Genomic DNA, 14,510 nt, shown 5'->3' on the forward strand with positions numbered 1-14,510 from the left:
TACTTTTGTCTGCTACCTCAATGATGTTTTAACTTGTTTTTTAAATGAAATATTTTTATAGAGTAAGAGATGTCTCTGTAATTAAGCATGCATGGTAGCTTCCATTTCCCCATGGTTTTATGTTGCTTTTAACTTTCAAAAGGATATGCCACATAAATTTGTATTTTCTATCTTTGCTTGTTGTTTGGGGGTCGTTGGTTGATTGGTTAGTTGACTGGTTTTTCTTAGGTTTTTTTTGGTTTGGGTTTTGTTTGGGGTTTTTTTATGTTTGTTTTTTTTTTCCTGCTTCTTTGTTTTCTAATTTTCTTAAATCTGAGCAGTAAAAGTAAAAATATTACATTTAAAAATTATAACTTAATAATGTTTTCTTACCTTTTGACCTAGAATATTATTATTACATTTTTTCTGAAATTGCTTCAAATCACTTCCAGCCAGACTTAGAAGTACACAGTAGTTCACTGACTGTAAGTACCAGTTATAATAATTTATCTGAGAAATAGTACAAGGAGAGATTGGTATAAAGATACATTTTATCTTAGAATAAAATGAATAAATCTCTCTCTTTACCTCTGAATGAACTGAGAATTTATTTTTGTCCAAAACTGGAGTAAAGCTTGAATTCTTGCCTTTCTTCTCTAGTATTCCTGAACAATTCTATATGCAAACTCCTTAATAAAATATATGTTGTGGCTTAAAAATAATGGAGAAGAAAATGTTTTTGGTTTAAATGCATAACTATACTTTATTAGATGAATTCTACATTGTCAAAGTAGTCCATATTGCATATTCCTTAATACTAAACCTATGTTGTGTTATATCAAGCAAGGACATTTGTTCTACTTTTTAAAAATATGCAATTCAGAATATCAAATTTACATGAAGAATATGATGCAGATGCTATGGACGTATTGCTTAAGTTATGCAAGTTTTCTCCCAAAATAATTAAAAATTATTTAAAAAGAATACGGAAAACTAGTCTTTTAAAAAATCAGCTTTGAAAAATATTATTAGTAGAAAATATTTAAAACAGAAACTGTCTGAAAATAGGCAGTGCTGTAGGATGACATCAGTGCTTGTGACACTGGATTCACTCTAGGGAGCAGATGGATTAAATTAAATGGTTTTATTTTTCCTCTGAAATGCAGTGGACAGACACAGCTAAAACTCCATGCAAATTCATTTTTGCCTATAGCATTTGCAAAATTTCAGCTTTTCTGCTTTTTAAATAAAGATTTGCTTTTCCATGGCAATGTTTATTCCTCTGCGAATAACTTTTTATTTTTCTTCAGTGGTTGCATGAGGAAAGCTTCTAACAACAAAATAACTGTTCAACTGAGATATGGCAATTAATACTTAAGTAAATTAAAAAGTGAAAATTGCCAACCTCTGCCACTGACTAAGGTAAATTCAGAGAAATTTATAAAAAATAATATCTGGAATTAGGGAAATTTTTAAAAACTTAAATCAATGAAAATAAAATATGTATATATGTTTCCTCCTCTTGAAGTAACACATGGGACAGGAGTTCAATTTTGCTGTTTATCAGAGAAGTTAGACTTTCACTATTTGTAAGAGAGGATACAGATAATAAGCAACTGTACAGCGATTCATGAGATCAGTCTTCTGTTTCCCTCTGGGGAACAGACAGCTCTTCAGATGTCAAAGATATTTTTCCATGTCTGAAGTTTTTAAATTGTGATACTAATATTTAAAGTCTAAATAGTCAAAACAAATAGTGATTAGTTACATTTACTCAGAATCTCATTCACACACTGGTGAGAAAGTACCTAGAGAACTAAATTACTTGAAATTAATTGAAAATTTCATTTAAGTTGTTGACTAGTTTCATGTAAATAAATTAAAAAAAAAAACTTAAGCTAATAATTCAGGAAAGCTGAAATGAAACAATTTTGGCTTGAACTTTGTGGAGAGTGCATGCATGAAAACTGCCAGAATGCCACTGAAATATTTACTTCATTTCATCTATATCCTAAGGAATTTTGATAAATGTTTTCATGACACAAGTTTAAGAATCAAATTTTTTGTGCTACTGATTCAGAAATGGATCAGAGGAAGTCTGTCTTTCCACAAGAATGACCTGAATGGAGAGTTTCATTTGACTAGATTTCAATTTCAATGAGAAATTTTGGGTCTGCTATGGAAATTACTGTTTGTCCTGGGTTGCAGTGCATTCTATTACCATCCTCAGGAGCTGTTGAAACCAGGAGGGGCAGTGTTTCCTTGTCTCCTCCCCCCAGACTATCTTTCTGTTAATTGCCCATCATTGTCCTGCCGCCTGACTCAGGGATAACTCCCTCCGGACTATCTTCTGTTAATGAGCCTAATCAACACTTGGCCTCATGACTCGTTACCCCATTGTGAGATGCTCCACCCAGAGGGAGGAACCAAGCATCCCATCGTGGATATAATCTGAGGCTGAACACCAGAGACACTGGCTTCCCACTGGATTTCCAGAGGACAGGAGCTACACAGCCACCACTGGACCTGAGGAAGAGCAGACTCTTTTCTACGGGATCACTGCTTCAGAGGACTGCAGCCACCATTCTACCAGACTGCTACCACCACCCTGACTAAGAGGGTGTCAGGTTGTATCTTGACTCTGTCAATATGAACCAGTGTTTTCTTTTAGTTTCTCCTTTTCTTTAATTTCCCCATTAAATTGTTATTCTGACTTGGTGCCTCCCACTGGTTTGTTTTCAAACTAGTACACTGTTTTATGTCATGAAAGAAATCAAATTTGGTGCTTACAATGGAATCCCTTCCATTCTTAAAATGTGTTTATGAATCTCAAATCTTTTTCCTGAACAGCATTTTACCCTCAGCATACTTGTGACAATCAAATTAATTTGAAATATTTTAATAAATGAGGCAGCAAAAATAGCCTTGTATCAAGAATTTTTTTTGACAGTGAGTTACTTTGGCTCCAGTCATACACCCTGTACAAGGTAACAGGAGGAAAACTCATCAAGAGGAAGAGTATTGAGGACAGAGAAATTAGTGACTGTGGCCTTCTGACCCCACTGAAAAATCCATACCTGAGTGTGACTCAGGAAGTCAACTGCAAATTAAGTCATCCAGTTTTTAAAGTGCAACATAAAAAAGTGAAACTTCACATCTTTCTGAGAATTGTTAATATTTTAGTTATTTGTAGAAAACATGATCACAAGAATAAGGCTACTAATATAGATCATATTTATCCAATTTTTCATGTCTCCACAGAATGCTTCCAGGGAAAATAAAATGTGTCATCTCCCATTTATTTCTTAATTTCAGTTGTTCTTTTAAAAATTATTTATTAGATGTATGTACTTAGACCAAAAGAGTATTTTTTCAAGGACTTTTGTTGTAAAAATAACATGTATAAGGCTTCAGAGTTTGTAAAAACTAATTGTAACTAACTAATACTAACTTGTACTAATATACAAAGTGTGCTGCTTCAATTGTGTCATATTTGACAGCTTAAAAACAGTGACAGGTAAAAATCTTTTCTGCTACTAACATATGTCTTTATTTATAAGATTATGAGAAATTTGGCACATTGGAAAAGTTCTTCCTTTTTTTGAATTTTAAAGCACAGGACTACAAGAAGTGAAGAAATAGGAAAGACTCAAGACAGTATATTAGGAAATGGGAAATGCATAAAATGGTCTCCTTCTGGAGATGAGTAGATGGTAAGTGAACTCTCCAGCTGAACTGTAAGGAAGATATGCCTTCATATACCCCTAATTTAGATTTTTCAGGAAAGTATTTCAAACAAATAGGGCAAGAGAAGTTTAGAAAGGTAATTTTTATAATGTATAACTTGCATATGGTGTTCTTTCGTCGGGCAATATTGCAGGACTCTGGCAGATCTGGAGACAGGAAAACACTTCAAAGTCTCTGGGGCCAAGGGAACCTACTAGTTGGAAGGAGAGAATGGCAGCTACAGCTTCAGAAAATATCTGGATGATATCCTAACATCTCCCCCACTCCACACAGGGTCTTCCACTGCCTTTTTTACTGCTGCTCTCTTGAACTCTTTCTGCCTGGATTTGAGCTACCAGATCTCTAATGGCCTGATCAACTCTTGATTTTGTCATATTTTCTTTCCTATAACATTTCATATACTTTAGAGGTTCTGCTATTCTGAAATTACACTTCAACCTTGTATTTTCTACCATAACTCCATAATTGGACTAGCTCCTCTCTGCATTTTGAAACAGATCACAAAACTTTTGGCTGAAGCAGTGTAAAGAATGCCCTTTCTCTGCTTTCATGTGTTTTCCAAGCAATTAATTTGATCGGTGGTCCAGTTACAAAGGCAGAAGTACAGGATGGCCAGCTTTGAAGAATGTAGCTCAGTTTGGGATGATGCTTCCATTATAGGTAAAAATAATAGTTAGGGGGTTTTGTTTGGTCTTGTTTGTTTGTTTGGTTTCCTTTGGGTTTTTAGTTTTGGTTTGACCTCAGATAATGGATAGTGTAAGCAATAGAAACTGATAAGAAATGGAAGAAAGAAGATAAGTTCTATTACATTTACATGGAAACCAAATCAGTGGCACCTATGATTCTACAGATGTACTGCAACATCTTAAAATAATTTACAGGAGACCTAATTATTTGGTCCTGAACTGAACACATTAGGCACACTATAAAAATGGTGGAAGGCAAGTTATTGTTGTGCTATTCCAATACTGAGCTAAGAAATACAAGAGTCTTCAAAACAGACTGTGCTGGTTTTGAGAAATTTTCTGTGTCCATGGGATCTCTAGATCAAGTCCAAAGAAACTGACTGCCTCAATGAATAAAAAAAAATTCCTGGAGAGTAAAGGACCTGGGAGAAAAGATGCATACTTATCTTTCATACTGATCTGCTGATTAGGATAGTAATACTAACTCATATATAGTTTAAAAGCCACTGCAGTTCTGATAACAAAAAAAAAAAAAAAAGGGGGGGGGGGGAAAAAGGAAAACTAACAAAAAAGCTGGAAGCTTTTTAAAAAGAAGTTAATATGTCAAAATATTTAAGAAAACTTGGTGAATATTCAAAACCAGCTCATAGTAGCCCCTATAACAGGTCTTGGTCTAATAAATATTGCCTTATAACAAAGGTTTAAGAAAAGACAAAATGAAGATAGCATGGCTTCCCAGCAAGGTAAAGGGTGCTAATTTGAAGCAAGAAGACATCCTTCAAAAGACTGAAGCTACTTACTAAAAAAGAAGAAATAAAAAGGGTCGTAAACTTTCTCAGATTTAATAGAAAATAATTTAAGATATTAAGAACTAGCAAAATCCTCAAACACAGCAAAGCCTGCCAGAGAGTCTGTAGAGCCAATTGTTAGGATATAAAAGAAACATTTAGAGAAGATAAGAACGTTGCAGAGAAACCTAATGTATTGTTTGCATTAAAGTCCTCAGTGGGAATAAAATCTCCCATTCAAGAAATGTTTTTCATTGGGGCTTGTCAAAAATATATCTGTGAAAGAAATGGCAGCATTTCTAAAGGAATAAATGATGACATGAATAGCCAAAAATTTTAGAAGATCCAGATGGTAGTCAGACCAGAGGTCTGTAGGAGTTCAAAAACTAAATATCTACTAACAGTGTATGATGGAAAAGTACGGAACTGCTTGCATATGAGTAATGAACAAATAAGATAGAACTCTACAGACAGGAAAAAAAGGTAATTTGTTGATAGGTGGGGAGATGTGTCTGATTTCTACAGAAATGCAGGATGCCTGGGGAGAGATCAGCTGCTCAGTTGTAGAGGGATTCCTTGTGGAACAGGGGCATATGATACCTCTGGAAAGATTGGACAACCCAGGTTTTCTGAGGAGAAATCCCTGAACTGGCCCCTGGCTGCAAGCAAGCCCGGAAAGCACCTGGCTGCAGGCAGGCCTGAAAGTCCTTGGCAAAGTTACACACTGGTCATCTCCCCTGCTGATTAGAGGCTGTCTAGAGGGACTGGGCGTGAATATTTGCAAAAGTAGATACAAGCTTGTATAGGTAAACAATAAAAGGAGAATGATGCTCAAATTGTACCAGTGTATGTGTCGTTACTGTGGCCAGCTCTCCAGCACTTGGCCCCAAAACTCAGTGTCAGTTTTTGTGCAGTAAGTCATGAATTAAAACTATCAGGAACCAAGTACAAGACAGAAGATTTTTCATTCTGGACTAGTAACTATGGAAAACTCATTGCCAAAGCTTGAAGTTTACAGGAGTTCAACTTTTTGGACAAGAAATACATTCAGCATCCCAAATCAGACCAAAAAATACCAGGGAATCCTAGGCTTGAAAATAGGCAGGTTAAGGATGCCAGCATCAAACAGAGTGTGTGTATATATATATCTCTTCAAAATATATATTAAAATATGTATATATATGTACATATATGTACAGCCAAATATAGCCCATACATTTCCATATATCCCTACCAAAAAATTAAATGAGGAAATGTGAATATGGAAATCAGGGGCTAGAAGAAAATTACACAGTCACCCTATATCTGCAGCAGACAGCAATGATATACATAATTTACGAAAATTAGCGAGAGAAGATTCTGTGTACATGTTAGGAACTCAGACAGAATCATTTATTTTCCAGCAACAGCAAAACAGTCTTGACATTTTTAAATAATATATTGTAGCTGAGATGAAGAGCCTTTCAAATATGCTTCAGTGCACACCAACCTGAGCAGACTGCAACAAACTAAGTCAATAGGACACTCAGTGAAGGAGTCAACATGATTTGCAGTGTTCCTGGTAGAAATGTCATTCAAAATTGATGACAAGATTTCTGACCAAATGCTATCTTAGAATAGTCTTTATCATTCTCTCTTTGACACTATATCTGGTGGCTTTTCACCCTTCTCAGACAAGTTCCATTTCCAGCTGAAAAATGAACTAATCTCATGACAATGTGTGGAATTAACTTAATGAAACTGTAGGAAGATAAAAGGTACTTCAGAAAGTCCTCTGTAAAATAAATGACTGTGAGCTAACAATTAGAATCTTAGTACTTCAGCTGCTACTGAAGTACAGGAAAAATAGCTCCTATTTTTTTCAATCTTTTCTTACTCACAGATGGAAGAATCTTTAATCTTTATGTTCTAAATTACTTTGGAACCTTTATAAAAATAATCACAGATGCTACAAATGCCATTTAGAATATAGCATTATTAAGCCTTTTGGTTTTTGGCTCGCAAATTGCTCAGTTTGCTGTAAAAGCCCACATTACTTTCCATTAAAATGTTACTTTATTGCTACCACTGCGAGCATTTTGCACAAGGAAATTACTTCTACTACCTATAGCTAGAAGTGTAGCTGGTACAAAACTGCTTTGCTGCACCCTGGAAATCTGGTTTTTGGTGAACTTTTACTTGGCATTTGGAAAACCTTGGTTTGAATTCTTTCTGTGGTGAATTTGGTTTGGTCTTATATTGCAGCTCCCAAAGCCGCTGGTCAGACTCTCCTGGCAGTGCAGGAGACCCTCAGGAAGGAAGGTGAAGAAAGTAATGTACATGACTGATAGAGGCCTGACTGACTGAATATTTTTTGACCCTCATTTAGAAAAGAAAACCCTTTTGGTCTTCCACTTCTTATATGCTCTCATCTGCTACCAGTATATTACCAGTGTAATTCAGGTCAGTAATTTACACTGACTGTTTTAGAAGGCACCTGCTGCTCCTCTGTGCACATATTCCCTCTGCTCTGTATTAAAACCTCACTACCCTCTTCCTTTACATGCCTTCCATTCATGATTTTAGAAAATAACCCCATCTATTAACCATGGAGATTTTGGTGAGAAGGGGGCTTAAATTCTTCATTCTCCTGCCAAAATTGTGTAAAAGTTGGAAAAGTGCATATATCCAAAATTACTGCTTTGTCGCTCTGTTAATCTAAGAAATGCTTACTGATAAAAATAATGTAATGCTAAGAATGAATAAATACATAAAGTCGATTACTACAGAGCCCCCTTAATTCAATGAACATATTTCCTGTATCTTTTAAATGGCCTAGCCTCAGGCCTACTTGGCAGGTCAGGTCAAGATGTTAACGCTATATAAGAAGCTTTGTGTATAGTATATAGTACACTATACAGAGAGTAAATATATAGACCAGCACATATAAATAGAAAAGCAAGGTTAGCTGAGGTTTACTGAAAGAAGCAGAAATTTCTAGTTGGTGGAATGCTAACCTGTGCAAATGACAATTTAAAAATTACTCCAGGAAAAACAACAAGCAATTGGATTCCTATGTGACAAAATAATTACCCAATACAAAATTTACAATGTTACAGTACTGCAAGCATTTCAAACTTAAAAAAAACCCCAATCAACCAACCAACCAAATGAAACAGTTAAATAAGACCTAGTATGACACCATCATGTTAAAAATACACAGTGGCAGAGCATGAGATTAGTGGGGAAGTAGTCTTAAAAGATAGATGGCAAAATGTGGGCTATTATTCCTGTCAAGTGTTAAAGAACCCCAAGTGTCTCATCATAGCATAAACAGCTTAGCTGTGATCCAAAAGTCAATCTATGTGTACTGTTTTCATATCTTTAAGGCAGCTTAATATTTTTATAAAAGCTTACTATTGGTAAATAGTTAAAAAAACATTGATCAGACAGCACTTGCTAATTAATTTTTTGGGAAAAAATGTAAGGCATGTTTTAAAGTTGAAACAAAGATGGCTGAGAGAAGAGTGGAATAGCTGTGAAGGGCTGTAGTGAATTGTTGCAGCTGATTAGACTCTCTTAGGGTCCAGTGCAAGGATTCTCATATCATAAGCATTAAGCAGCTTCAAATATGTCTGTGCAGTTTGTGGCTTTTTAAATTAGCTTTTTTTTCCCCAGGAAGGTTATTGATCATATTTGAAAATGTTTATTCATGGCATATAAGGCAAGGCTTGCAGAAATAATTAAGTATTTATTAGATCTACAGGATGCAAATGTTAGTTGTGACTTCAGCTTGTACTGAATGAGTTCTTCTACGACTTGTATCACTATAAACTTATTAAGCAATGTTAATTCACCTTCTGGCAGACAGCATAGTCACAAGCACCATCTACTTTTCAGTCATAAGGGAATTAAGTGTAACATTCTTCAGTATACAGAAAAGTATGTTTTTTCAACCTCTTCTTCAATCAAGTATTATTTAGTGAGTAGAGCTCTGTTTTTATCTGACAGTGACCTAATCTCCCTTTGAAGTTCCCTTCAAGGAGAAGTAATGAACTCTTCCTCTATATAGTGAACGTAGTTGAAATCAGACTGCTGTCTCCTATGGTTTTCCTAGATCAGCCTATTTGCATTTTTCATTAGTGTAACTAAAATAATTTACTCTACGGATTTTTACAATAGATTTAGATGTTTGTGAATTATATTTTAGGTCGGGGAGCTTTGCTGAGTTCACGCTCATGAAGAAAAAATACAAAGATACCTCACTCACATGGAAAAAATGCCCTCCTTGAGGGAGTGTTTGTCCTGCAGTGCTTGAGAATGGGAGAAATGGAATGGAAGAAATGATGTCGCATTGCTATGAATAGGGAAATAATTCACTACAGCAAGTTTTACTCGTAATAACTGGATGACTTTCCAGTCATCCAGAAACAGGATGTTCTTTAGGGTGTAACCATTGCAGAGCACCATTTGTTTTATCTTTTTATTGACTGTTTGCTTAGCCCTTCTTTAAGTTAATGTATATGTATATCTGATATGTAAACCTACTTTGATGTGTGCTTTCAAGCAGAGATTTCCCATGCTTTAACAGCCTGTTAGAGACCTGTCTTTCACCATTGTTTCTAATCTCTCAGTTCATGTTTTAATAAGGTGGAAGGAAATATGCTTGAATGAATAGGGAAACTCTCTGAAAATCCACAAGACACCATAATTGGACATGGCATAAAGAAGACTTTTGAGGTGGAGTTGCCTAGATTTTCTTCTCATGTGGTGATAGTGGTGTCCTCAAAGAAGATAAAAGTCTTTTACAGCAAAAATTTTTAAAAACCCACAACTTTTAAATCTTCATCCATTATATTCTTGTACTTCTACCAGGTTTGATTATTTTTCTGCATCTGGCTTATTGTAACCCTGGCTGATGTCCTCTATGAAGTCTGTAGCTGCCGAGATTTAGTGGTTTGCTCATCTATATAATTTTTCTGCTTACCTTGAAGAGCAGTTCCTTTGGTCAGTAGTAAGTCTGTCAATCTCTTTGTTTTACAGATCCTTTAAAACTTTCTTTCCATGCATAGGCTCAGTTTTAATCCTGAAGAGAGAAGTGTCTTTCGTCTCCTCCACAAGGTCTCAGGTAACCCAGACACTAGTGTTTCAGGTTTAAAACACAGAAGGAAATAGTGTTGAAAAATAAAAACTTATTTAAAACATGTTTAAAAATATTACCTGTCACAGATATAAGCATGAAAATCTCTTCATCCTGACAAAAAGGGCATTTTGTAAATAGTTTTTAGTCCATTGTTTCAGAGTCTTTTTTTAGTTCAAAAAGAAAATTCTTGTCAGCTAACTTTAGCAAAAAGTAAATGAGAACATATCTGTATGTGTATTCACTGAAAGTGAGGTGCAAAGATTGGTGTCAACAACTGAAAAAAAAATTCAGTAATTACAGCTATTATTTGGGCAGAATAGCTTGAGCATGCAGATTTTCTTCTTTAGAACTCTATGATATCAGCACAATACAGAATATCTGCACAAACATAGCAAAACGTCAGGTGTAGTCCCATCTGCTCCTCATGGCTTGTTTCAGCTTGCCTTCAAAAAGGCTTGACAAAAATGCCCTACTGAACTTAATTTATATGAAGTCCAAGAACTTCTTGACTGTGACAGCATATGACCTTTTTTCATTACTTCAAAGTGACTAGTTTGTTCTGAAAAGCAGAAGCAGCTCGTTCTAACAGAAATATCTTCCATACAGTACATATTGCTCCACTAGGTTTTAAGATAATATAAGTGATACGAGGTAATGAAATTAACACTGGGTATGCTATAGACTGTGCTTATTTTTTAAAGGAAACTAATTTAAAATATCTTCTTAAATGATTTTCTCATGAGAAGATAGAATTTTGGAGATTGTACTAGATGTTTAAACCCAAGCTATTCTTATATGGTGTGTATATATATATATATATATATATATAAAAAAACATAAGTAACCAAAAAAGAAGACCTAAGAGCTGAGGCAAAATACATTAGACTTCTGAAATAGGAAAGTTCAAGTAATTAGACTCATTGCTTAGGGTTAGACATATATAAAGACAGTTTGCATTCAGTGACCTCATTTTTGGAGTCTCTTTGACCCTAGCCATCTGTTACACAAAAGTCTTCAAAACAGGGTTTTTTATAACCACATTGCCTATTACAGACATTTTACAGGATGAAAAATGTTATCTTGGATAAATACCTTTAGATCTTTGAGAGAAACCTCAGAAATATTTGAGTCAGTTAAATACAAATAATCACAGACATCAGCTGATTTACAACCCACCAATTCCTTAACATTTATCAGACTTATATGTATGTACCACATGCATCAGCACAGGAAAGTATTGCATGCACACACACATCAGTTCAACTCCCAGAAGAGCTGTGCGCTCTTGGGGCCAGCCTGAGTGGATCTCCATGTTTACATTCATATGGATAAGAGAACTTTATCTTTTTCTTGGACTGACATTTGGTGTAGCTTTAGATTGATAAGAGAGAAAGAAACATAATGGTTAAGCTAAAGCCATATTTCTTTAAGCCAGAAGTCACAGGTTTTGGGAGTTTAGAATTTGTATCTTGGCAGCAGGAAGAATAAAATGTCTGAAAGGCAATGTTTTGAAGTTTACCATAAAAAATTCTGTTTCTGGATTTGTGATTTGACACACACCTAGTTTCAAAGGAGCAATATACAGTCATTTTGGAGAATCCTTTTCCCTGTTGACTTCATCAGAGATAAAACTGTGCCTAGGGAAACAACTAAGGAAGTCCTTTAAAAATCAAACATGTCTTTCTAAGATGTTAAGCTTGAAAAACACCACAGGAAAAACTCAGAGACTCAAAATATGAAGGCAAAGGTATTTACTGAAGCCTAGGCAAAAAAATTACCTCAAAATGAGAAGCTGTTTCAAAGAAAAGCAGGAATCTTTCAGATAGGTAGATTCAAGGTATTTTTAATATTAAATCAAGTTCTATTTTTTTATTCTAAGAAGTTTATTTTTGGTCTGTTCATACCATTGCAGTAGAGAAACATTCTGAAAACAAATGTGATTTATTATTTGGTAAACTCTTAACCTTTAATAAGGAAAGAATGGGCAACACCGACTTCTAAAAAAGCAGTTCCCTGCTTTTTCCTCCTGTAAAAAGGAGATCTGAAGAAGGTGCTAACCTGTTTAAAATATATAGTCTATTAAGATGGTAAGTTTATCCTCTGATATATGGCTATTCGACATAATACAGAAAAGTACTGAATTACTGAGACATAGTCTTAATCTTCCAAATAAGTTCTTAGCACCTTTGTGTAGCGTTACACTACAGACTATGTTATTCTGGAGAAAGACTCAGTGCTCACTCATAATCAGATGAATACTTTAAAAACAGATGGCATTTCTGGTGTAAAGAGTCAAGCTGGCAGCTGCATAGGTAGGTAGAGAAGAATACTTTCTGTAGTTGGTATAATATTTTGATCTGTGTAGAGGCAAAAACATTCAGCTATGCTTGTTTCTCGAGTGTATAGAGAAAAAAAGGTCTTGAAACAAAACAGCAGAAGTGGTCCCATCAGTGCCAAGCAGTGGGGCAGGGTCATTTTGTGCTTGCTGCTGGTCTCTCCTTTTCATACAGCGAAATGACACTGTTATTGCTGCCTTATACATACTTGAGATGTCTAAGGAATATGAAACTAATTGGTTTTAAAAACCCAAAAACCTGGGAAAGATAGAGTACTTTTTCCTGTGGTTTTTGTAGCAGTAAACTTCTCATTTTTAAGAAATGCATTAAGCTTTTTTTCCTGAAAAATTTACTTAAGTGTAGTCCTAATTAGAACTTTGGAAGTCTCTGATGTTGCTTTATGAATATTACAGACCACTAGAGCTTTGTTCTCATTTTTGTAGTGCAATAAAATGGATATTTTGAAAACCCAGAACTAAAAAGCCAAAATAAAACCCAGTTTGATTCACATTACTTTAAAAAGAAATCAAAGTTTATTAGCTTTGAAACAATTGATGTATTTGTTCAGAGGATTAATGGTTAAAGTCAATGGGAATTCCTTCATCACTATGGTTACCTGCTCCACTGAGCATCAAAGTAAGATTTCTGATGTTCGGGGTTTTTTTACTTTCAATTTGTTGTAATAAAACACATGGAATTTCAGACTGCCTTAATCAAAAGTCAGGGTCGAAGTCATAACTTTGCTAAAATGAAGAAGGAAGTACCTGTTCACTATTTATTAAAAGTCAACATGGAAGAAGCAGGATAATATAATTAACACAGGCATGACTGAAGAAAAATACATTAAAATTACTTCCTTTATCTTATATATTGTGTTATGTTGACGTATTGGAGAAATACATTAGTGTAAGATTCTAACTGGCTAGAGAAATTCCTTTCATGACATCTTGCTTCAGTATGGCCACATCCTTACAATGGAATTTGCAATTCCTTATTAGCAGAATGTATATTGGCAATATAGTGTTGAATATATAGTACTGTTTATAGGAAACCCTTCAACTTAATAGAAGCCATGTTTGATTTTCTCATATTTGCACAGGTCCATTAAACTTTGTGGCCCAAATGAGTACAAAATTATCAGTGTGCTGTATAAAAATGTTGCCATACACCTGGACAATTCTGGCCCCAAGATGTTCTTGTAATTCTCTCAGTATTTCTGTGAGGTAAATTAATCTCACTGCATACAGAACAGAGATTCATCCTAAAAGGTGTAGCTCAGCTGAAAATCCTGACAGTAGAGAGAACTAAACCACAAGATTATGAGCTCCTGGGGACCTTTGAAACTCCAAAAAGCTTTCACAAATCAATGTATTTTATCCTGATAGCATTTGCCCTTAATGAAATGAATTCTTGAAGGAAGATTTTCAGCAAAGGCTTGGGGACGATGTTTTCTATGGGAAATCTCTATTTGACTAAATCTGTGGCAACCTTGCCCTAAAAATCTTAGGTTTATTGAATATATTTTAACTCAAATGACATGCATGAAATTATATAAAATATTACTACCTTTAAAATGAGACATCTAACTTAGAATAGACGTTATACTACTTCTGGTCTTTACTGGGGCCTTCCAAATACTTGCTTAATATTTCATTTTATCAGTACCAAAAGATTTTCACTGATTACAGGTTCAACCCCTAGTATTCTACCAAATTAGTTCAGCTTCTGTTCCAATTATGTCCTTGGTATCAGAGATAAATGATAAATAAGGGTCTGCATGGGAAGCATAATAGAATCCATCCCTAATAAACGACACTGATATATAGATGTCAAAGAAGTTTTTCTTGGATTA

The sequence above is a fragment of the Corvus brachyrhynchos genome, unplaced genomic scaffold (genome assembly GCF_000691975.1).
Source record: "Corvus brachyrhynchos isolate BGI_N302 unplaced genomic scaffold, ASM69197v1 scaffold22, whole genome shotgun sequence".
In the NCBI taxonomy this organism is placed as follows: Eukaryota; Metazoa; Chordata; class Aves; order Passeriformes; family Corvidae; genus Corvus; species Corvus brachyrhynchos.